At 41.7% G+C, this 23,609-nt stretch overlaps 1 protein-coding gene across 1 annotated transcript in view; it reads left to right on the top strand.

The window, feature by feature from the left end:
* LOC138287474 (estradiol 17 beta-dehydrogenase 5-like) overlaps positions 1 to 23,609 on the top strand; it is a 222,345-nt gene that overhangs the window by 53,988 nt on the left and 144,748 nt on the right. The gene's annotated exons all lie outside the window — the stretch shown is intronic.

Genomic DNA, 23,609 nt, shown 5'->3' with positions numbered 1-23,609 from the left:
TTGACAGACAGAGCCTGAAATGTACAAATCCGTAAACAGGCGGGTATATAAAACATGGATGGAAGAATGCATAGGCAGAGTGGTCAACAGAGAAACCGTTAGGCCTATGGGCAATTTAGTGGCACATGGATGAATGTATCAGCGGTTAGCTTAAACGGTGAAGGAACTGTCTGATCATTAAGCCGATCACTGGCTGGCCCAATGGAAGGAAGGGGAGGCAGTTAAAATGTTAGAAACAAATGGACAGATTGGAGTATGGCTAGATAGACAGATAGACTGATACATATTTATTGTATTCATTAGGATTGTAAAGAACATCATTCACCCAAATTGGGTATCTTGGCTGTATAAGTAATCGTCCAAACACATTCACAGACCCCCAAGGGCAAGAAACAGCCATGTCTTCAGGAGTTTCTGGAATCTAAGCAAGTGGGGGGCAGCTGAGGTGGAGAAAGCCCTGGACTCCAATGTTTTACATTTAGCCAATCTTAACTGGAGAATCGGACGGTACCAACGGAACCTGGACTGCATGAGTGAACGGTGGGAGCACTAGCTAGCTTTGTGGATCAGACACATAGATTTAAAAAAACCTGTTTCACCAGAAGCCAATACATAAAGACTAGAGCGGGAGAGATGTGGTCTCTAGAGCAAAGTCCTTAGACTAGTCCGCAACAAAATGTTGTACTAACTGCAACCTCCGAATCTGGTAGGGAGGGAGAAGAATTCCAGCAGTCCCAAAGAGAGGATACAAAGGCCTTGAGTAACTGCACCCTCAGGTGAAAGGTAAATAAATAAAGAATGCGCTTCAGAAACTGTAGCTGAACAGAAAACAGGACTTCAGTACTGATGAGACATGATCTGTGCTGAAAAGGTTAAAAATCTGTTAATTTGAATACCCCGTTCTTTACTGAGACTACAGGTGGAGGCATGGGGCCTAACCGATGTGGCCCAAAAGTAAGTTCCTAAAAGGTTGAAGGTGCGGGTGGGGCAAAGAATTTCAGCCTTATCACCGGTAAGTGTGAGAATGGGTAGATGGATGGTTGGATGAATGGCGAACTTCATTTTTTATATCACTTAATTGATAAACACAATGATCATATGCCAGTAAGTGAAAATGCCTTACTTTTCAAAGTACCAAAAGCATGCTTGTCACATGGCTTTGAACAAACTGCCTAATGTGCCCACAAGGGGCTGCAAAGCAGTGGGTGTTTTTTGCACAAGAACTGCTTTCCAAATTAGCCTGACAGTTGTGGCTGGACTATTCGGGGCTGATCTGAATACGGCTGGTCTATGTCTAGGGTGGCATTCAAAGGGTAATCAGGTGGAAATTGCACACTCGATAAATACTTCTCAATGGAGGAGAACATGCAATATTTTTGTTATACCTCAAACTTCAAATTTACTTGCTCATTGCATAATGTAAATTGAATGGATTAATTTAGTAAGAAGGGTAGTTTATTTCCAATTTAACAGAGTTCTGAAACTCCTTTGTTTATGGTCTTTTGTTACCAAAATCCTTCTGATTTTGAAACATAATACATTGTATACGTCTGACTCACTTTCTTTCATCTACAGCTTGAACAATCAGTTCACTGCTCCTTAATTTCTTCCTTCACCTGACTTAGAATGGTGTTTCTATGCTAACTTCCTACAGGATTTTGGCAATCAACATGTAAATAATGACAAAACAGAAGAAAGGAGACTGTGCAGCATTACAATTAAGGCTGCCGCTAAAAGGGACCTGCCTCTGTTTCACACAAAAAAACTCTACATTCTTTGCCTGTAGGAATGGATTGAGTGGTGCCTGTGTAGTTGCTAGGGAATTTTCAGATGGTACTGCCATCCCCGCTAATTCACAATCAGGATAAATGCTACAGCATGTCAGCACGAGAAGCTTGTCACCGACAAGACAGTGGTTAGGGTAAGAACTTCAGGTGGTTTTTATTTTCTGTACAGAAAGTGTACCTAGGTAATTCAGATGTACAGGTTTTCTTAGATCATGACAAATGGTAGGCTACACAAGTGTGAAGGTGATAAGGTCTCAAAATGTTTCTAAAGACACCGAAGTCGGTTTTCTAGGCCCCATGGCACTATGGAAATGTCAGTCTGAATCAGAGAACCAAATGTACAGTGACCGTTCCACAATCCACTCAACAATATTTGAGGGAGATGAGTTTCATGTAACGCTCAATCCCATGACACATTACAGGGATTGTTAGTAAAACCCTAAACCCTCTTTCATTAAACAGTTACAAACTCAATAGCACTAGAACACGAGGGATACCTGTAGTATCCTAGGTTTATGTATGCAGTAATGGTATTGTCAAGTATAGGAAGAACGTAGCCTATGTGTTCTGATCTAGAATGTAACAGTGTCAGAGGAGAATGTAGAGAGGAGATGGAAAAAGGCTGAGAGACGGTTGACGAGGGGATGGGGCCTTCTTGTGTATAATAAACTTATCCTCCTGTTATCATCTTTTGCTCTTGGACTTTTTTATACAAGTTCACCTCGTTACACTGGCGATGAAGGATAGGATTTGAGATTCAAGATTGTCAACGGGAGAATTTTAAAGACCTTTTTTTTTTTTGCTCTCTTCCTACTTTTGTCACAAAGGTCTCAACACTCGACGTGGCGTGATTTTGGACATAAGAAACTCCTCATTTTTCTGGGCTCATCATGGTTTTGGAATATATTGGGTGATAAAGATAATGAACCCAAGACTGTATGAGAGAAAGCGTATTTGGATGACACCATAATTTCATTTTAAATGCAGGCAAGTATGGGATTACAGCCGTGAATAGCCGTGATTGGTTTTGGGAGAACAAGTAGATGTAATATTGCAGAAGACACTCATCTTTATTTTTAACTCCAGTGAAGGACTCACGCCTTGGCTCACGGCATGAGCAAAACCTGGATTGTGAAGGGGCATTTGTTTGTGAATGAGCTGTCTGCGGGGGCGCAATGGTGTTCAAACATTGCCTCGCGACATTGGAGAATACCGGTTTGTGGAGGAGCCAGTTGCGAGAGGCGGTTGAAAAGGGCTTGGAACAGCACATATGATGAGGTTTTATAAAATAACAAGACTCACCGTTTCCTTGGCTGTTTGGTGAGTGCCCTCGTGCGGGCCCTCTGACGTCCTGGTTACACAGGCTGCGTCGAGGTGTTCGAGTGTAACATGCCAGCCTCAGAGGACGTCGACGTGTGTGGGTGAGCGGACATTTTTTTTTACGACGGCGAACGTCCAAGGAAGCGATTGGACCCGCAACAGGAAGTGAATGTAGACACTGTAGGAAAGGATTGCAAACATATTGGAGCGCCTTTGGAAACGAGTTGTTTGCGCACTAGTTGTTTTTTTCTAGTTTGTTTCTTTTTTTTTTAAAAGAGGTAAAAGAAGAAAGAGAAGAAGGATAGGAGAAACAGTAGGTGATATAACAGGTTGCTTATGTGTATATTGATTTTTTTTTGTTTATTTTCAATAAACAAATAGGCCTATATTTATACTTTTTTAGCGCTGCATTTGCGCCGAACTAACAAAATGCAATTGTATTTTGTTAGTTTGCGCCGCTTTTGCGTCAAAATGCGGCGCAAATGCGGCGCTAAAAAAGTATAAATATGGGCCATAGTGTTTGGTGGGGAGTTCAGGTTTCGAAATTGTAGAAACTATGCAGAATGTTACTGCACCACCTTTCTTCCTAGCCTTTACAGGTGATCCGCCCATAAAGTGGCAGAAATGGAAAAAAGTCTTTGATAGATATGCAAAAGTGTGTGGAACATCGTTGAGTGCAGAGAGGAAAACTACACTACTCTTACACTGCTTAGGGTCAGAAGGACAAGAGGTGTTTAATAATCTACCAGATGTAAATGATGAAAATTTAAATGAGTATGAGAAGTGTATAGAAACATTAGATAGACATTATTTACCGAAAGTTAGCACTGTTTTGGAGAGGTATCACTTTGGGAGAAAGATCAAAAAGAAGGTGAAAGTGTAGAAAATTATACAACTGTACTAAGGAAATTTGCTTCCTCATGCAAATTTGGCATATTGTTAGAAGAACGTACTAGAGATCAATTCATGCTAGGGTGCAAAATAGAAAAAATAAGGGAAGAAATTTGGCAGAAGGACGAGCCTTCTCTGGATGAGGTGTTAGCAATTGGTAAAACAATTGAACACTCTTTGCAATGTGTAGAGACTATCAAGAAGGAAGAAGGGAAGGGTGATAGTATACAAGTAGTTAATTCTGCAGTTAAACAAGAAACCTTAGGAGGAAACAACTACAAAAGAAAAGAGAAAAATGTATTCTAAAGGAAGTGTTTTCGCTGTGGCAAACAAGGCCATATGGCTAATGACAAAAGTTGTCCAGCGATAAAAATGGTTTGTAGCCATTGTAAAAAAAGGGTCATTTTGCTGCTGTGTGCAGGGGAAGAGGTGGTAAGGGCAAAGTATATGAAGTGATGGACAAACTAACTTCGGAAGAGGAATGTGACACTGACTTTGAGTGTGGTCAAATTGTGATTCAAATTGAAGGAGAAAAAAGGAAAATCCCTCTGGATGAAATAATACTGGATGGCGAGAGGACAAAAGTTTTATTTGACTCTGGAGCGAAGATAACTATTGTATCAAAGGAGTTTTATCTTGAGAAACTCAAGGACAAGGTTATGTTGTTCAAACCTGATATCAGTCCGTATGCATATGGAGGTGAGCCCATTTAGTTATATGGATACTTTTGGGGTTTACTTGAATTCAAAAATAAGTATACCAATGCAAAAGTTTATGTTTCAAAAAAAGATGACAGCTTTTTAAGCTGGTTTCACCAAAAAGATTTAGGGGTAATTCTAGATCCCAATAGTGATCCGCCCGTAAAATTGAGAGAAGAGTTTTCTGTGAATGTGGTGTGTGGGCAGGGCGGAGTGAATGAGAAATGCGGTGTGGTAGTAGATGATTATATAGAAAATCTAAAATCATTTTTTTTAGGTGTTCAAAAACCAGTTAGGGTGTCTCCGACATTATACTCATCATATTCATTTGGTGGAAGGAGCAAAACCGGTGTGCAGCAAGGTTTGCGGTATTCCGGTAACAGTACGTGAGGAAATGAGGTTGGAATTGGAAAAACTTAAGAGGGAAGGTACAATTGAGGAAGCAGAAGGTACTGAATGGCTCCTCCCAGTGGTCGCTGCCAGGAAGGCCAATGGCAGTCTTCGTCTGTGCATAGATTTGAGAGAACTCAATAAGAATGTGGAATTGGAAAGATATCCTTTGCCCAACATCTCAGACATGTTGTACTTCATGGAGCGAAAGTATTTTCCACCATAGACTTAACATCAGCTTATCATCATATAGGTTTAGATGATGACTCAAAAGATCTCACTGCTTTTGTCACGCCTTTTGGCACATTCAGGTATGTCAGGCTGCCATTTGGATTGATTTCTGCAGCTGTTGGACTTATTTATACAAGTTCACCTCGTTACAATACCTTTTAATTATTTACTTAAATTCAGAATCCTAGTCTAGTGCACATGATATGAATTGTAACCACAATAAAGACAAATAAAAGAGCATCAGCAATGTTCATGAAAAGCATAAATAAGAGGAACCTCTCTGACAAGGTTGCAGTGATAAGTCTATCACCATCTACCCTCATTCTGTCACTTCTAACCGCTAATCCAATTTTAGCACACCAAATCAATTTTTGAGTTTCAAGATGGTACACTCCTGCTTACCTGTTGGAACAATAGATCTTACATGTATACTACACAAGAGGTCGATAATTGCAAATCCCTCCTCAAAGTTTGGACTTGCTGAGTATCCTCTTCGCGCTACATGAAGAAATCCGTTGGTCTTGATATCATTGATTGGGGGACTTTATCTCCATTAGTGAGAAGGTGTTTTCTGGGGAAGAATAACTATTTGATTATGTTGTGAGGACATGTTATCTACTGTGAAAAATGTGGAGTTTACTGATTCCATGACTATTCAAATACATGCGATTTTTTAAAATTAAGAAAATAGGGACGCATTTGAGGGATAGGCTTAGAGGAAGGGGTGGTCCTCGAAACTCATGGTGGCTGAAGTATTGGGAATTTGGTTATGAACTCACTCGAATGAATGATGAAGAGTAAGAATTAGGGACTGCATTTAAAAAAAAATGAACAACGGAGTCTGTTTGGAATAATGAACTTTGATGAGGGTTTTGAAATAATTGCCATAAAAACGTTTCTAGTGGGCACAATATAAAACAAGAGAATACTTGGAAAAGTTTAAGGTTTCAACATACCAGTGGCCTTCTCTAACTATGCCATCAGGTTGTAGATTCCCTATAAAACCAGCCCTGATAATTATAAGAGGCTCCACACAAACACTAAGGCCCTCATTACCAACTTGGTGGTCCGAGCGCCATATTACTACTGAGACGGTTGTGCCACGGTCAGACTGCCAGCACCGCCAGGACTAGTCGCCCCAGCGGTCATGGTGCCCAGGCCGCGCTGCAAGCAGCGTTGCCCTGGGGATTACAATTTCATTCTCCACCAGTGATTTCATGGCAGTATCACTGCCATGAAAAGGCTGGCAGAGAACGGGTGCAGGGGGCCCCAAGGGGGCCAATTTACTGCCCATGCACTTGTCATGGGCAGTGCAGGCCCCCCCCCCCCGGCAAGCACCATCGCAATCTTCACTGTCTGCTTTGCAGACAGTGAGCATTGCAAGGATGCTGGTGCACCCTGCTCACTACAGCATTGCCGGCGGCTCTATAATGAGCTATGCTAGTGGGACGGAAACTGAGGTTTCCACCCTCTGACCCAGGATACTCGTAATGGGCCCAGTAGGGAGCCAGCCACAATGGCTGCAACCTCCCCGTTGGAATTTCGGCGGACGGGCTTTTCCGTCCGCCGAAATCATAATGAGGCCCTAAGTGTTGGGATTGGTGGAGAGTCATGCAAGTCAAAATCTAACACCAAAACTTATCAAATGTACTATACTTAATTTATTGACAATCTCATCACAACATGGAAACATTATTATACATTAATAGATAATCCAGCAAGCTTTTAACACAAACTTATACTTACACATAGGATTGCATACATATAAATATGCCAATAATACCATACATAGTCTAAGAACTTTACGTTACAAAAAATCATAAAGAGAATGTATGTTCCATTTATGGTTTAAGTCATAGCCATACTTTTTCACCTCCTAGTGATCTATGAGTACATCTATGGTGCCTTGAAATGATGTATCCAGGGAGGGATACGCAACCAATATGGATAGTGAAATGGAACAGCCAACTTGTATTTCACAGCGTCTTTTGCTCACACTTCTTCAGGGCCAATATCATTCCTTTATTTAGTTTTTATGACCCACAAAACATAGTTTCCTTTTTTGACAGTGATGGGCCATCTCTTTCTGTGGAGCCTACACTTTAGGATGCAGGGGGTCAATATATTTTCTAGTACTCATCTTTAGTCACAGGATTACCTCAGGGCAAAAATGCATAGCTCATTCAATTTTCTAGCGATCATCACTTTATTGTTCAAAGTCGTATGTTCAGTTCATGAATGGTTTTCCATATAATTTGGATGGAATGATATGCATGCACTTCACCAGGATGCCTGGTGTTTCTTTCACAGCTCTGCTGTCTAGCTAGCATCATGACTTTTTGGGGTCCTAGAGACCACAGCATTAAAACCAGATGCAAAACACCTATTGCAAATAACATTTGTGTGCATAAGTACATGTGTGTGCGCCAGTCCGATTTACACCATGGTGTGTGGCAAAAAATCCCCTTGCCCATGGCAGCGCCTTGAGACCCTCAAGGGTGACAAGCCGCTCTATGTAAATCTACATTTAATTTAATTTCATTTAATTTCATTTCAGATGCAAAACAACTTCCTACATCTGTGTGCATGTACATGTTTGTGTGTGCCAGTTCGATTTATACCTTGATGTGTAGGAAGAAAGCAAATAATTATGTGCAAAGCATACATGTGCGCATTTTTGCCTAATCATAATCCATTTCTCACTTATGAGCAACCAGTCATTCATACACTTACAAATAAGCGCCTCCACCTCCACGCTTTTCATGTGTTCAATTTTAGGGCCAGATTTAGAGTTTGGCGGCCGGGGTTACACACATGATATATAGGGTCTTATTACAATTCCATTATATCCTATGGAACTTGAAATATTGTAGATAGGATATCCGTTACGTTTGTGATGGAGTAACCTGCCAAGCTCTAAATCAGGCCCTTAGTCTTGATAGTATCCGGGTTAATTAGTGCTAGTGTATTCAGAAAGTTACCATATTTTAACCCATCTTTAGCATCATCGGAGACAGGCAGACTCTCCAATGAGACATTGAAATCAGACAGATAAGGTGATAGAAACTCGTGTTTATCGAAAATACTGACAAACACATTACAAGACAGTAAATAAGATATCAACAGCTGTAGATTTATTGCACCTTCACCTTCAAAAGAATGGAGAAAAGTACCCACAAAACAATCCTTGACCACCATAATATCCACATATTCGCTCAACACTTCAGTTTAAATATTATCATGAAAACCACTAACTAAGCTATCCTTGTGAGTCAATGTATTAGATCTTACATCATGATGTTGTGTAGTTAATTCATCCTCTGTGGAGACATATCCCACGGGAGAGAGGAGGCACAACAATAAACTAACGAACAATGACTGGTGCCACAAGAGCGACTAGACCCACAGAATTGACACAGAGTGCTGAAGTTGAGGTTATTGAGGCCCATGCCGTCTGTCAAACCTATGTTAAGCATTTGCTCCCTGACTGCCGCTTATAGGACGGGGAGAGAAGAGCTTTTGGGGCTATTATTAACCCATATAAGGGCCCACATCAACATTCACTCAATAACTCCACAACTGTGGCACCTGGGGGATCAAAAACCGCTTCTGTATTTAGGAAGGTGGGCTGTGAGTACCCAAATATAGGAACTCAAATATGTGATATCATGCCTAACATTCCACCAGAGTGTGCTCCTTATATAATACTGTTCTTGAAAATGTTCCTCCTTTATATGAGGGAAAACAGGAGTCGCATGCCTCTCTCCTAAATTGTACTAGTTGAGGAAGAACTCAGGCCGGGCTCGTAGGGTATCATGTGTGGGTCCCTCATTGAAAGCTTCATCGGGTCACTGTGTTATTATGAATTATATGGTACCTAGTTTTGTTAAGACTTTGCTCCACTAACTCAGTCACTCTTGTTCTGGACAGGGGGCATTGGAGCCCTTCCCTTGGGGTTTTTATATCCCCCAGATGTCAAGGGAGTTGCTGCATCGGATGGACTCCCTGCAGCTCACGGAAAAGCTTGGAATCTTGTAATTATGCAGTTCCCACTAATAATCGTTTCCTAGCACTTACCTCACTAGACCAGCAGGATTGACAGCAACCACTAGCGATATATTGAGTCAACATCAGTAATCACCAGTCCCGGGACCTTTGTGGAAAGTCAAATCTTGAAGTAACACAGGTGTAGTTGGAATTGCTCTGGGCGGTATTGAAGCTCCAGACGTAGAGCTATCTTCATGGAATAATACAGAGTGGACAAACAACTCTGTCCAAACAAAAGTCAAATACACAACAAACCTAAATGTAGTTACATGGAATGTGGCAGGTATTGATTCCAAACTAGATGATAAAGACTGTCTGTCCTTCATTGGAAAGTTTGATGCGTGTATGTTCCAAGACACCAGGGCTGTAGCTAAGGTTTTTGTTAATGGGTTCAGCACGCACAGTACAGAGGCAATTCTCCCTTCAACATCAGAGCGGACAAAGCGAGGTCTCATGACTTTGGTTAAAACAATATTGCATGTGCTCAAGAGCCCCTTATGATAGATTCACCAGATCTAATGGGTGTTAAACTCAAATTTCCAAGGGGTCTGGTTATGATTATGCTGAATGTGTACGCTCAATCCATGCCTGAAAAGTATGATTCACCAGTCCTAAGCATGTTAGATGCCTTAGTTGAAACTTACAGACAGGATGCCCAAGTAATTGTGGCTGGGGACTTTAATACAACTTTTGAACCTTCGCCTACACTTAATTTGGTAACTGCGGAGGAAAGAGAATTCTGGGGGGTCCCTAGAGTGGCAGGGAGACCACTGTGTCAATATTCCAATACCGCTTTACATTTAACTTCTCTGGTGGTTGCACATGGTTTGCGTGCATGCAACAGGAGAACTTTTTCAGACCTAAGAAGAGAGTTTAGGTTTAAGAGAGGGAGTCAGAAAAGTGTTATTGATTACATCCCGGTGGACGTTCGACTCTTACCAGACCTTATTGATATGGAGGTTGTAAGTGCTATTGTTAGTCTTCATAACCGTTTGTGCACTTCTTCATCAAGCACACAGTTTTTGAAGTCATTGTGCTCGGTTTTAGCCGTAGTAAGTGAACCCATTATAGCCAATAATAGCTGTAGAGTCACGTGGCCTAGAGTTATGGCGAACCAGGACGTGCATGTTAAAATCTATAAACTTTTTGCTCAACATATGTCAGGCTTCAAGGAAGTCTGCCCAGATTCTAGCATATTGTTTTGCATCCATATAGCTTTTTTTGCCAAGCTCAAGGCCATTCTTTATTGTGACCATCAGGGCAATCAACAGAAGGAGAAGGAAGGCCCTAGGTGGTTCTCTAAGGAGTGTTAGCAGGCTAAATTAGAGTTTAGGAAAGCTGCAATGGAAGGTAAGCGGGCAGCCATCGGATGCGCCCGCCTTAGATATAAAACTGCAATTAAAGCTGCAAAGAAAAAATGGGATGAGGACAATTGGCAGAACCTACTACAGTCACTTAAAGTGAAAGATACTCACACTATTTGGTCGCTGATTGTGACTGGGACCAGAGGTCAGAGGAACCCAAGATGTTCTCAAATACCACCAGACAATTGGGAGAATGACTTTGGCAATTTATACACCAAGAGTAGTATTAAGGAGAAACCCCAGGCCCAGGAAGATGTTGAGATAGATACCATTTGTCTCACTCCAGCTAACAGCTCGAGCGAACCATTCTTCTTTACTATTGAAGATACCCTTGCAGCAATAGATAGCTTGAAAACCCTAAAGGCCCCAGGCCTGGATGCCATACCAGGGAATTTATATAAATCGGAGCCCCGAGTATGGGCTTGGTATGTGAACACCCTCTTCAATGCTGTAGCTAATGGGGGTGAAATGCTGGACCCTTGGAAAGGGCGGAAATTAGTCCACTCTTTAAGAAAGATGATGCAGGATGCCCTGGTAACTATCGGCCCATTTGTTTATTGGTTAATTTCCAAAAAGATTTTACTAGGCAGGCAGCAAGGGTATACTTTCCCCTCTCCAGGCAGGGTTTCAGGTAAAAACTATCACTATTGACCAGGTGTTCAGGTTTTCACTCCTTTACTGGAAGCAAGTCATCTTCAGTCGTCAGAAGCTATATGTAGCTTTTGTCGACCTCTGAGCTGCCTTTGACTTGATTCCACAGGACAATCTACGTATGGACGGTGCTAAAGAAAATTGGTGTCCCTGGTGACCTCGTGAACATTTTGGTTAGGATACATCAGGATAATTATGCATAAGTGTGGTGGGGGAATCATGGGGAATTGAATCCCCATATGCCGTGGAGTACGCAAGGGTTGTGGGCTAACCCCTACTCTTCTTTCTCTTTATATAAATGATACAGCCTAGTCCCTGAGACAGTGTGTTAACGACTCGCCCACCTTAAATGGGGAAAAAATTCTGATCCTTCTATTTGCGGATGACTCGTTGATAATCTCTAAGTCACCCATAGGTCTTCAAAATGTAATGAGTATGTTTCTGACATTTTGTGTGCACAGGGGCCTAGAGATAAGATGTAAAAAAAAACGAAATACATGGTTTTTGGCAGGAACTCTACTAGAACTTAGGGGCAGATTTATACTTTATGACGCAAACCTTGGTTAGCGCAGATTTACTTCAAAAAGTATAGCGTCCGGCTAGCGCCATTCCATGGTGCCGGCCGGGCGCTATATTTATGGAATGGCGCTAGCTGACGCTAAGGCCCTGTTAGTGTCCTTGGAAAGGACACTAACAGGTCTACGGAGCCATAGGGGAAACCGGGACTTGTGCACCAAATTATGACGCTACACTGTTTAGAGGCAAAAAAATTGCCTGCGCCATTTTCTGGCGCACAACCCACATGGACATGGCTCTTGTATTCGTAAAGACAGGAGCCATGCCCACCACCCCAATGGCCATGCCTAGGGGACAAACATCCCTTCCTTAGGTGACCTCCTGGTGTGGGTGGGGGTGTCCCTTAGACCAGTGGGCAATTTCCATGGTCTCTGATAGGTCCCCTTCGCCTGCCCAGACCCAGGTGTTAAATAATAATGGCACAAGCTTAGCGCCATTATTTAAGGCACCCATGCCCCTGTGTTGATTTTTGCACGGGGATAAATATGGCGCAAAGGCCATATCATCCTTTTCTGGATGGGAACGCCTACCTTGCATCTCATTGACGCAAGGTACTTTTTCCCCTCCAGAAAACAACGTAAACTTCATAACTTTGGCGCTAGACGTGTCTAGCGGCAAAGTATAAATATGGAGTTAGGTTTGCGCTGAATTAGCGTAAAAAAAATTACACTAATTCAGCGCAAACCAAGTATAAATATGGGCTTAACTGTGCCTGGATGGGCAATGCAGAGCTTGACAGGGTGTCATGCTTTGACTATTTGGTATTCACTATGACAGATAAGTTTAAGTGGAATTCCCAAATTGCAAAGAGTTCGTTCACGCTGACACATAGGTCTAATGCCATCTTACGTTTTTTTAAAGCAACATTCACCCAATCTATATCACCTGCACTCGAGGCCTACCGTGGTAAGGCCTTGAATGCGGCCATTTATGTAGCTGAAATTTGGGGGATGCACAAACACATATAGGCTCGCAGTAGCTGAAAATAACTTTCTTAGGGTCCTACCAGCTGTCCCTGTTAATACACCGCTCATCCCCCTGCGCCATGACTTAGACATTCATGGGGTGTCTGATCTTGCCCAGTTGAAACCACTTCTCTATTGGGTGCGCATTAGGTCAGCTCCTGAACTGCACACATATAGAGATAGTTTACAGGATTTAATAAGACACAATCACGCTGTCAAAAACACCTTGGCCTAGGTTTGTTTTTAGTTTGAGTAGGAGATTGAAGATACTGGCACTTTTGGATAGTCCAGAGCAGATATATAAGGCTGATAAACAGGTTGTTAAGTCAGCCTATTGGTGTTACAATATGGAGCACCGGTATTCCAGGACTAATGTGGGCCGCCTAACAGAAAGTTTCCTTGATGTCAAAGCTGCTCCGTTGTTCAAGCCCTTTCTGGATATCGTTTCTCCTCTGGCTAAGAGTCTTTACCTGTGATTTGGGTATGGGTGTTTTATTTTGAACTCCTCTTACAATGTTTGGACAGAGGGGTGTCTATCTGCTTTATGTCCTGTTTGTGGGCTAGCTCCTAAGTTGATCAATCATATTATAATTGTTTGTCCGGGCTACTGTGAAGCTAGCTGCTGATGCCTTTGACCTATTTGTATATCTGTAGGGAATGTAAGCTTCCAGGTGGCGCTGCGTTTATTTAGGACCAGTACTGCAAATCCAATTGTATACTCAGTAAGCCGATTTCTTGTTTCTCTATGGCATAAGCCTGCCAAATTGTTATGTGAAAATTGATCAAGCAACCCTAAGCTCAATGCCAAGACCAACTCTTAAAGGGGAGCTGACAATCAGTGAACTTGATGGCTGGCCATGTTGTCTTTAACAAAAGGACCTTCTGCATTTCAAGGCCTCTTATCTGAATGGCTGGCCATGTTGTCATCTACCTAAGGACTCTGTGAACCCCAAGGTCTTATGAATTGTAGCTCAGTGATTTCTTAGTGTCTTAATGAACATGTTGCATAGTATTCATTGTGATTTGATACTTTGCCCTTGGGTGTAAGGTGTTATAGGGAGTGTTGTGGCTCTCGATAGGAGAGCTTAAGCTAAGTGTGTTTTTCATGCTTTTAGCTCGCACTGGCCCAGTACTGTACATGTTGTTTACTCCGGTGCTAAAGCTCATCAACACTTATGGGAGCTTTAATTTTGCAAAAGTGAAATGACCTGTGGGTCCTTTTTTTGATGTGTGTGTAGTATATTTATTTTATATTATAGTATATTATATTTATTGTCATTTAGGTGATCTTAATGGACTTGACTGACTCTCTTTGTATTTTATGATATCATGCAATGGTTCTCTATGTGTTTTTATTTTTGTGCATTTATGGTCATTGTACTGAATAAAGATTATTACTACTAATACTACTACTATCAGTGTGATTATCAAGGAGATTAAGATAATAACTTTGCAGCGTTTCCTATATGCCATTTTCTATTGAGATCAAAAACAAAAAGGAGCGTGGAATTCCAAAAACTCGCCAAATATTTTCTTTAAAACAATAGTAAACCTGTTCTTTTTTTCTTTTCCTAAAACGTAATAATCAAAAATCAAAACAGTGTTCAGAAGTTTTTTTTTTATTTCATCAGCTCTTTTGGTTCAATTCATACTATTCTCAAACTATTTTCTTTGGATTCTTTTCCCAAGTTCAAACTAATTTCACCACTGCCAGTCTTTTCCCTGACAGCTCAAGGTGGCTCTTCTCCAGGATCATTTTCAAAAATAAATTTGCAACAGTTTATTGGGCTGCAGACCTCTGTATTTGACTCTTCTTCTTCTTCAGACACAGGTGGTAGATGCGGCCATTCAGGTGAAGCATACTGTTTTGAATTCTGTTTCTTGCTGGTCTCTTAGTAACTGGAGACTCACGTTCACTGTTCTCTGAGTCCATTTCAATTACTTCAGGTTCTTCTTTGCTTGGCTTTAGTCTTTCATTCTGCCAGTGCTTTCTTTTGAAGGTTCATGTTACTGCCTTTGTTGTCTTGACTCTTGCATCTTGCGATTTCAGCTCAATCTTCTCCACTCTCTGATGGACCTGCGCTTTGATCAGCATCTTCAACTCAGCTCACTGTGAACTGCTTTTTTCCTCTTGGGGTTTTTGAGACTTGGATTTTCCTCTGGAGCCTCTCACTGTTTTGATCAAACACTACTTCTTGCTGCCACTTGTGGCATTGCTACAGCTCTTCACTCTGACTCTTGATTTTACACTGTCCACTGCTACTGGTACCTTCACCAGGATCTTCACAGTTTTAAAAATAATTGTACCCCTCTCTGGATCTATGTTGCAAACGTGAGCTTGACTCTATGAATTGATGTTTGTTATCACCACTTCTTCATCCGATACCTTCCCTCTTCTTGTGTGACCAGCGTAGATCTACTGTGGGATTCCAGCATGCTTCAAAACAGTGTTAGTCACAAGCACAATATGAAACAGGCTTCCCCATTGTTCTTCCAAGCATGTCCAGTTTTTTTGGACATGCTTTTTAATAAGAACCAATTCTCCTGGTTTTAGGTGTGAGATTTGTTTTGTCAATGCCGTAGCCAAATTCACCTGATGAGAAACAGATTTCACCATATCAGCCATAGCCTTGCAGTAATCTAGAACAATGCCATCAGTCATTGAAACAAGTGTAGCGGAAAGAATATAGGCCAATCTCATTGCTCTGCCCATTAGCACTTCATGGGGTGAGAGATCAGTCTTTTTATTTGGGATACTGCTAATACTCATTAGGACAAGACGAAGACTGTCAGATCATTACTGAATAGTGGATGCACATACTTTGGCCATCTAGTTTTTGATTGTCCCATTTATCTTCTTGACTAAACCAGGTGGTTGAGGACCATATCTACAATAGCCCCTTTGTCAATTTGGAGAGCTGTACAAATCAATTGAGAAATTTCACAATCTGTCACAAAAGAGGTTGGCAGGCCGAAACAAGGTGTTAATTCCCTAAACAAAAGTTTGTTAACTGGTATACTGTCTCATCTCTGGGGGAGGTAGGCCTCAACCCTTTTAGAGGATAAGCAGACCAATTTGAAAATATACTTAAGACCATTTTAAACTGGCATCTCAATGAAACCTGCTTTAGTCTTGTAAATTGGCCCTCTCATTCATAAGGACAGCAGTCCATTTTCCTTGATTATTAAGCATCTTTGGCAGAAATCTTCTGCTACACTTTTGAATTTTGAATTTGACCAGCACCTATTAAATGTTCAGGTCATGGAATCTCTCTCTTTGTGTGTGACTAATTATGCAAATACCTAACAATGCAATTCAACACTGAATCGGAAAATATATATTTATACTCAGGAGTGATCCAAATGTCCCGATAATTTTTTGTAATGCAATGTTTTCCTTTTTTTACTTCCTCTGGGGCTTCCTCTTGGAGGTCCCTTAATTCAGTCTGAATTAGATTCAACAAGAAACAGTTTACATTTTCTACATTTACAACAGAACCATCACTTGATACTTTTTGTTCTGTCTCCTGAATCATAATTTGTTCATTTGGTCTCACCATTTCAATCTCAAGTGCACAATATCTGGCCATTTGGTCTCCATAATTATTTTGAGGTGTGACCATATCTCTTTCAACCTTATGGGCAGCACACTTCACTACCGCAATTTCTTTTGGCTGTTGTATTGCTTCCAAACAATCAAGTGTGCACAAACTGTTCCTGATGGAGCTCGAGAGAATGTTTTGAAACCCCTTTGTGACCACAACTGTCCAAAGTCATGGACCACTCCAAAACCATATTGGCTGTTTGTATAAATCGTCACATTTAAATCTTCCGCAAGGCAACAAGGCCTGGTTAATACAATCAACTCTGCCACTTGTACTGAAGTTAAGGATTTCAGATATGGAACCTAGTGCATTGGCAGGCGTCAGTGCTTCACAATGGTCTCTTACACAAGAACCATCAACAAGCAAAATCAGATCTCCATTTCAAAGGGAATTTCTTTAATGTCTGGTCTTGGCTTAGTACATACCTCTGTGATACTGATACAGCCATGCTCTGGTTCATCTTCATCATCACTTCTATCTCTGTCCACTATTGTCTGGAACAGGAAATAGCATTGTGGGATTCAAGAAATTACACCTTTTAATAGAGACATTCTCAGCTAGCTGCCAGTATGCCAGTTGTTCATATCTGGTCAGACAACTGATTTTCAAATGCTGTATGAGTAAGCAAAATCTCAGCAAAACATGAAACAAAAAACAGTCAATGTTCACTTTGCTCAATTGTGATGCAAATAGATGCATCTAATTACAATTAACCAGGAAAACCTACAGCTACTGGATCTAACACAGCTGATAGGTATGGCTCTGGGCTCATGACTCCATGATGTTTCTGAGTGATAATTGAAGGAGCACACCCACCTCTTTCATGGCAATAGGGGAAAAACTCCACATTGTAGTCAGGCATTCCAAGGGTGGGTGCATTACACAGTTTTTCTCTCAATACCTGGTAGGCCTCTAAACATTTGTCTTCAAATAATACCGGATCTCTGATATTACTGTGGGTTAGCCTTACTAAAGGCTTTGCAATTAAGGAAAAGTTTAGAATCCACTGATTACAGTGGCCAACGATTCCCAGGAACATTCTCACCTCCCTCTGGGTGGTAGGAGGAGTCATCTTCAGAATTGCACAGTTTTTGAGACTTTCCTTGCCCCTTTACCAATGTGATGACCAAGAAAAATCACTTCTGTTTTTTACAGTACTGCATTTTTATGGGAGACACCTTGGAACAATTGTCAGTAAAATGATCTAACAGTGCAATCTTGTCAAGTTTAAAGTCTTTTTTTTAATGCCTCCAATACATCATCTATATATTGAACCAGAACAGAATTACAGGGCAACTGCACACTCCCCAAATCCATCATTAGGATGTGACTAAAAATTGAAGGGCTTTCAGTGTGTACCTGTGGGACTCGGTACCCAAGGAGAACTTTATTGTGAAATGTAAACACAAAAAGATACTGACTATTGACTGTTCTTATGCAGAGGAATGGAGAAAAATGCTTGGCCTAGGTTGATGACTGTATAACATTCTGCATCTGTTGGAATCTGAAACAACATTACTACAGGATTCAGAACCACTGGATAACATGGAATCACGTTTTTGTTTATCTTTCTAAACAAACGATTCGCCATTTACCAATAGTTTTTTTAACGCCAAGCACAGGAGAAATTCAAGGACTACCAAGCACTTCCCTTTGAATTCCTTGTTCAGTCATTTTTTCAGTGGTGGGCTTCATTCCTTCTTCTGTCTCTTTTGAAAGTTTGTAGTGTTTGATTTTAGGGAAAACCACCTTTAGTTTCATGTTACCCTGACAGGCTTTGCACTTTTTATTATTCCTATGTCCTACATCCAGGGGTAGGTCACCTTTAGTAAGGACTGTGAACAATTGTACTCTTGAATCATGCAACTTAATGTTAAACACAATCTTCATCTTGGGTTTCAATTGCAACACCATTTGGTGTACAATCATTCACACAGTTCACAACCCAACATATTAACAGGACTCGAATCACACAATATGAGCTGATGATTATTTTTCATGAATCCCATTTTAACAGAGACATTTGCTGTAACTTGGTCAACAATCTGTTTTTTGCTAATGGCTACAGTTTGGATTTCAGTTCCAGAGAGGGGTTGGTTTGAAACCTCAACAGAACGAACTGATGAGTGGGTAGCTCCTATATCTATCAAGAAAGACACGAGGTGGTTATTGACTTCACCATCAATATATGGTCCACTCTGGTCCACTTCCAGACTACTCCACTTGAGCAATCCTCCTCCCCCCTCAAGCACCGTCACTGGGCATTGGCCTCTGGGGAAAACTGAGAGAAATTATCATTCATAATCAATGGAATATGTTGCTACAGTGGACTGTATGGCATTTTGTTTTCATGTTTTGCTGCAACACAGGAGCTGTTGATTTTGCACGTTCTACACAGAAGCTGATTGGGCTGGAGCTAATGACAGTGTCTGTAACTGATCCTATTCTGCAGCATCTGGGGAACAAAGTCTTCTAAATTTGAATTGGATTCTGTCTACACTCCCACTTCCAATGGCCAATTCTACCACAGAAATGACAAGGAGTCAATAAATCAATATTTTCATTTATTCCAGAATTATACACAACCACGGTTCCACGACCTTGCAACTGAAACCTCTTATTTATTATTAATTTTTGCAATTTTATATAGCGTAGACATGGCCTGAAGGCATCAGAGCACTTTACAACGCACCAAATACTGGGTTACAGCGGGTTACATTAATGTTAGATGAACTCGAACGTTTACTTCAGTGTATGTAAATAAGAGTTACCACAAGAGACAGTTACAACAATAGGGCAGAGGACATGAACAGTTAAACGAAGGCAGGTCATGGCACATTGGAGAAAGTAAATAAGACTGGTCAAGGGTGTTTTAACCAAGATATCTATCAGATAGGAGGAACTTGAGGTCCTTTTTGAAGGTTGCTAGGCAGGTGGTTAGAAAGAGTGAGGGAGGCAGAGAGTCATAGATTCTGGTGGTGCTGCCAGAGAATGACTGATTCATGTATCATTCTCGCCTGAAAGTGGGGGCTTCCAGGAGCAGGGATTGGGTATTTCTGGAATTTTTAATTGCTCTGGATATTTTTAGTTTCTTGTTTAGACAGGAGGGTGAGGAGGAGTGCAGTGCTCTGTGGGTTAGGCAAGCGATTTTGAATTGGGCCTACGCTACAGTGGGAAGCCATTGGAGGGTTGGCAGGGCAGGTGAAATGTGGTCAAGTTTCTTGAGACCTCAGACGAAGTGTGCTGCAGCATATAGTGTTGCTCTCAGTGGGCCTAGGTGAACTTTTGGAATGCCTGAGAGAAGGGGTATTCCATAGTCTAGTCTAGAAACAATGAGCGACTGCACCACTGTTTTGAGGTCTTGTTCCGGAATCAGTTGTCTGATACCCCAAAGCTGCCTAAGTTGCTGTCGTGCGTTTTTGGCCATGGCTGCTATGTGGCTGTGAAGGTCGAGACAACTGTCCAGAGTGATGCTGAGTGATCTGGCACTCCTGACAATGGCGGGGCAGCCTACGAGGGCGGGAAGGTTGGCCATCCATTCTTGTACAGAAATTGTTGCTTTCAGAGGTGAGATCAAAAGGAATTATGTTTTCGTTGGGTTGAGTTTTAAATGGTGTTCGGACATCCAGTTTTGAATCTTTACAAGTGTATTTGAAAGCAGGGCAATGTCCTCCAGGGATGAGATTTGGAAGTATATTTGGGTATTGTTGGCGTAGAGGTGGAAGAGAATCCCAGAGTTTCTGAGAATCAAACATACTGGTTCTAGGTAGAAGTTGAAGAGAGTTGGGGAGAGGATCGAGCCTTGGGGGACACCTTGGTGAACGGTAACTGGTTTCTAGTATGAGTTGCCCATTTTCACAATTTGGGAATGGTTGGATAGGAAAACCATTTGAGGACCGTGCCACCACATCCCATGCGTAGTTCAAGAATATGAAGGATGTCATAATGGTTGACAGTGATGAATGCGGCGAATAAATCCAGGAGGACTAGAGGGCAGGAGTTTCCAGAGTCGAGTATTCTAAAGGGGTCATTGACTATTTGGAGGATAGCAATTTCTGTACTGTGACCCTGGCGGAAACCTGAGTAGAGAGTGTCTAGGAGGTTGTTTGTTTGATGTGTGTGTCTAGTTGGGACGCTACTCAGCTTTCGATGACTTTGCCTAAAAATGGGAGTGTGGAGACTGGGCGGTTTTTGTTCAGTTTCTCTGGATAGAGAGGTTGTTTTTTTAAGAGCAGAGTGATTTGACCCATTTTTAGTTGTTCAGGGAAGAGGCCCTGATTAAGAGAGGAATTGACCAAGGTGGTCCATATGGGTACTAGGTGAGAGGCAAGAGATTTGCTGATAGAGCCTGGAATAGCATCATGATGGCTTGAGGGTTTTACTTTGGAGATTGTTCGTTGTAGGTCCTGCTCGGAGATTGGAGAGAAAGAGGACCATGATTGTATTGCTTTGCACAGTAGAGACTCAACCTGTTCCAAGGGAGTTGTGGATGGGAATAAGAAATACGGATGTCTCTAACTTTCATATCAAAGAAATCCACAAAGTAATTGCAACAGAACACGGATTGCTTAGGAGCCGAAGTGATAGCAGGGTTTATAGACTGTGCAATAACCTCGAACAGGCCCTTCGGTCTGTTCTTTGCAGAATTCATGAGGACTCTGATATGAGAGGATTTGGCTGTGAGGATCTAGTCTTTGTATTGCTTTATTGCTTTGTGAAGCTTAGTCATACTCAGGAAGAATGGTGCTTTTCTCCATCCTTTCTCATATTTTCTGATAAGCTTTCATTCTTCATAAAGCTCTTTAGAGAACCAGGGCCTAGAGGGTTTTGGTCTGGATAATTTGCACTTCAGTGGTGCAGATTTGTCAATAAGGGATTCTATGCAGAAGTTGAACTTGTCAGTGGCCTCGCTGATTTCAAGATGAGATGTGATCACAATTATGGCCATGGCTTCTGTGTTAAGGTTGGAAGTGTCTCTAAACCATATTTTCTCTTTCTTGGGTTGTCCATATGTTCTGGTGTAAGAGCTGGTTAGAGAGAATGAGATCTGCATATGATCAGACCAATAAACTGGAATGGTGTCAAATGTCTTTAGGTAGGGGGAATTGGAGATTATCAGATCCAGAATGGCGCCTTTGTGGTGTGTAGGTCTAAGGCAGTGTTGTTGGAGATCGTTGGCATTGAAAAAGGACATAAAAGTGTCCACATAACTGTTGCCCATGTCTGCCCAGTGGATGTTGAAGTTGCCAAGGAAGATATTGTTGTCAGAGCTGATAAATTCAGAGGTGAAGAAATCTATGCATTCCTCGATGAAGGTGTTATTTTGACTCAGTGGATGGTAAATCACATTCAATCTGAGGTTGAGGTTGTGGATGTGGACAGTTCCACCGAAAAGCTTTCAAAAGAAAAGTGAGTCGTTTGGCATCTCAGAGAGTTTTGATGAATGAGTGTGAGACCTCCACTGTGTCTATCTTCCTAGTCGGGCCCAAACTGGAGTAGCTGGAAGGAAGAAGAAAGTCAAGAGCTTGGTTAGATGTGACATTGAGCCACATTTCCGCGAAGATCAGGATGTCAGGAATATGGGTCAGGATCATGTCTGATAACTCAAGACAATGATTGACTGCAGATCGACAGTTGTGTAGCATGCAGTTCAGGGGGAAGCTGTTGTCTTTTTGACTTGGCCGAACCAGGAGGGTATTTGGGATTTGTATCAAGTTACGAGGAGATGGACGTGCACAGGGGTGGTGTTTGTGTGAGCTTTACTGCGGTCAGAGATGATATTCAAAATCAGGCAGCCCGCTACGGGAAGATAGGAGGAGAGGATAGCGGGCAGATAGGAGGAAGGGGTAGTGGAATTAGAAGCTGCATTACTCTTTGGGAGATGGAGAAGGTCTGAGTTATCAAGGGGAGGTTGATTCTGTTTGGGTCTGGGTAGGGGGCTGTCTCTTTGTATGCTGGGAAAGTATGGTGGGATGGTCCGAAGGGGGTGATAAGGATAGGAGTAATAGGAAGACAGAGAGTTACTAAGCTGGAATAGAGCCAAAATAAGGATGTCCATTCTTCAATGGAGGTGTGAGAACAAAGAAAGGAGCTTGTTGAGAAGGGGCCCATTGTGTTCAATAATTGTGGGGGTATTGCGGTGAACTGTCAGGAATGGCCTCTGAGGGGTTGAGGTCTGAGAGGGGGAGGTACTGGTTGTTGGGGAATGGTGTTTGCTGGTGATGGAGTAGGTGGCAAAAAAGGAAGGGAGGGAGGTGGGGACTTATGGATTGACTGTGGTGATGAGAGAGGGGTGATGATGGCAACCCGAGTGGGAGATAAAGTTTTATGGAAAGTTAAAGAAGAATGGTGCAGAGATGGTATGTGGGAGGGATGTTCAAGGTCCGGAATTGGCGGTGAGCAATGGGGTCTAGGGGGCATTACAGATTGGAGGAGGGTCCAGGGTTAGAGAAGTTGTCTGGGTGCACCAGAAGGAGGGTAGAGTGGGGTCTTATGGGTGGATGGAGAGAGGGAATGTGGAGGATAGTAAAAGAGCCTGAGGGTGAGATAGATTAAGTCAATCATGTCTAGGATTGTGTCGTTGGCTTGGAACATGATTTTTCCATTGTTGTTAATACAGGGAGTGCAGAATTATTAGGCAAGTTGTATTTTTGAGGATTAATTTTATTATTGAACAACAACCATGTTCTCAATGAACCCAAAAAACTCATTAATATCAAAGCTGAATATTTTTGGAAGTAGTTTTTAGTTTGTTTTTAGTTTTAGCTATGTTAGGGGGATATCTGTGTGTGCAGGTGACTATTACTGTGCATAATTATTAGGCAACTTAACAAAAAAATATATATACCCATTTCAATTATTTATTATTACCAGTGAAACCAATATAACATCTCAACATTCACAAATATACATTTCTGACATTCAAAAACAAAACAAAAACAAATCAGTGACCAATATAGCCACCTTTCTTTGCAAGGACACTCAAAAGCCTGCCATCCATGGATTCTGTCAGTGTTTTGATCTGTTCACCATCAACATTGCGTGCAGCAGCAACCACAGCCTCCCAGACACTGTTCAGAGAGGT

Source organism: Pleurodeles waltl, chromosome 4_1, assembly GCF_031143425.1.
Source record: "Pleurodeles waltl isolate 20211129_DDA chromosome 4_1, aPleWal1.hap1.20221129, whole genome shotgun sequence".
Lineage (NCBI taxonomy): Eukaryota > Metazoa > Chordata > Amphibia > Caudata > Salamandridae > Pleurodeles > Pleurodeles waltl.
The sequence above is the reverse complement of the archived record's forward strand: the minus strand, read 5'-3'. Positions and strand labels throughout refer to the sequence as shown.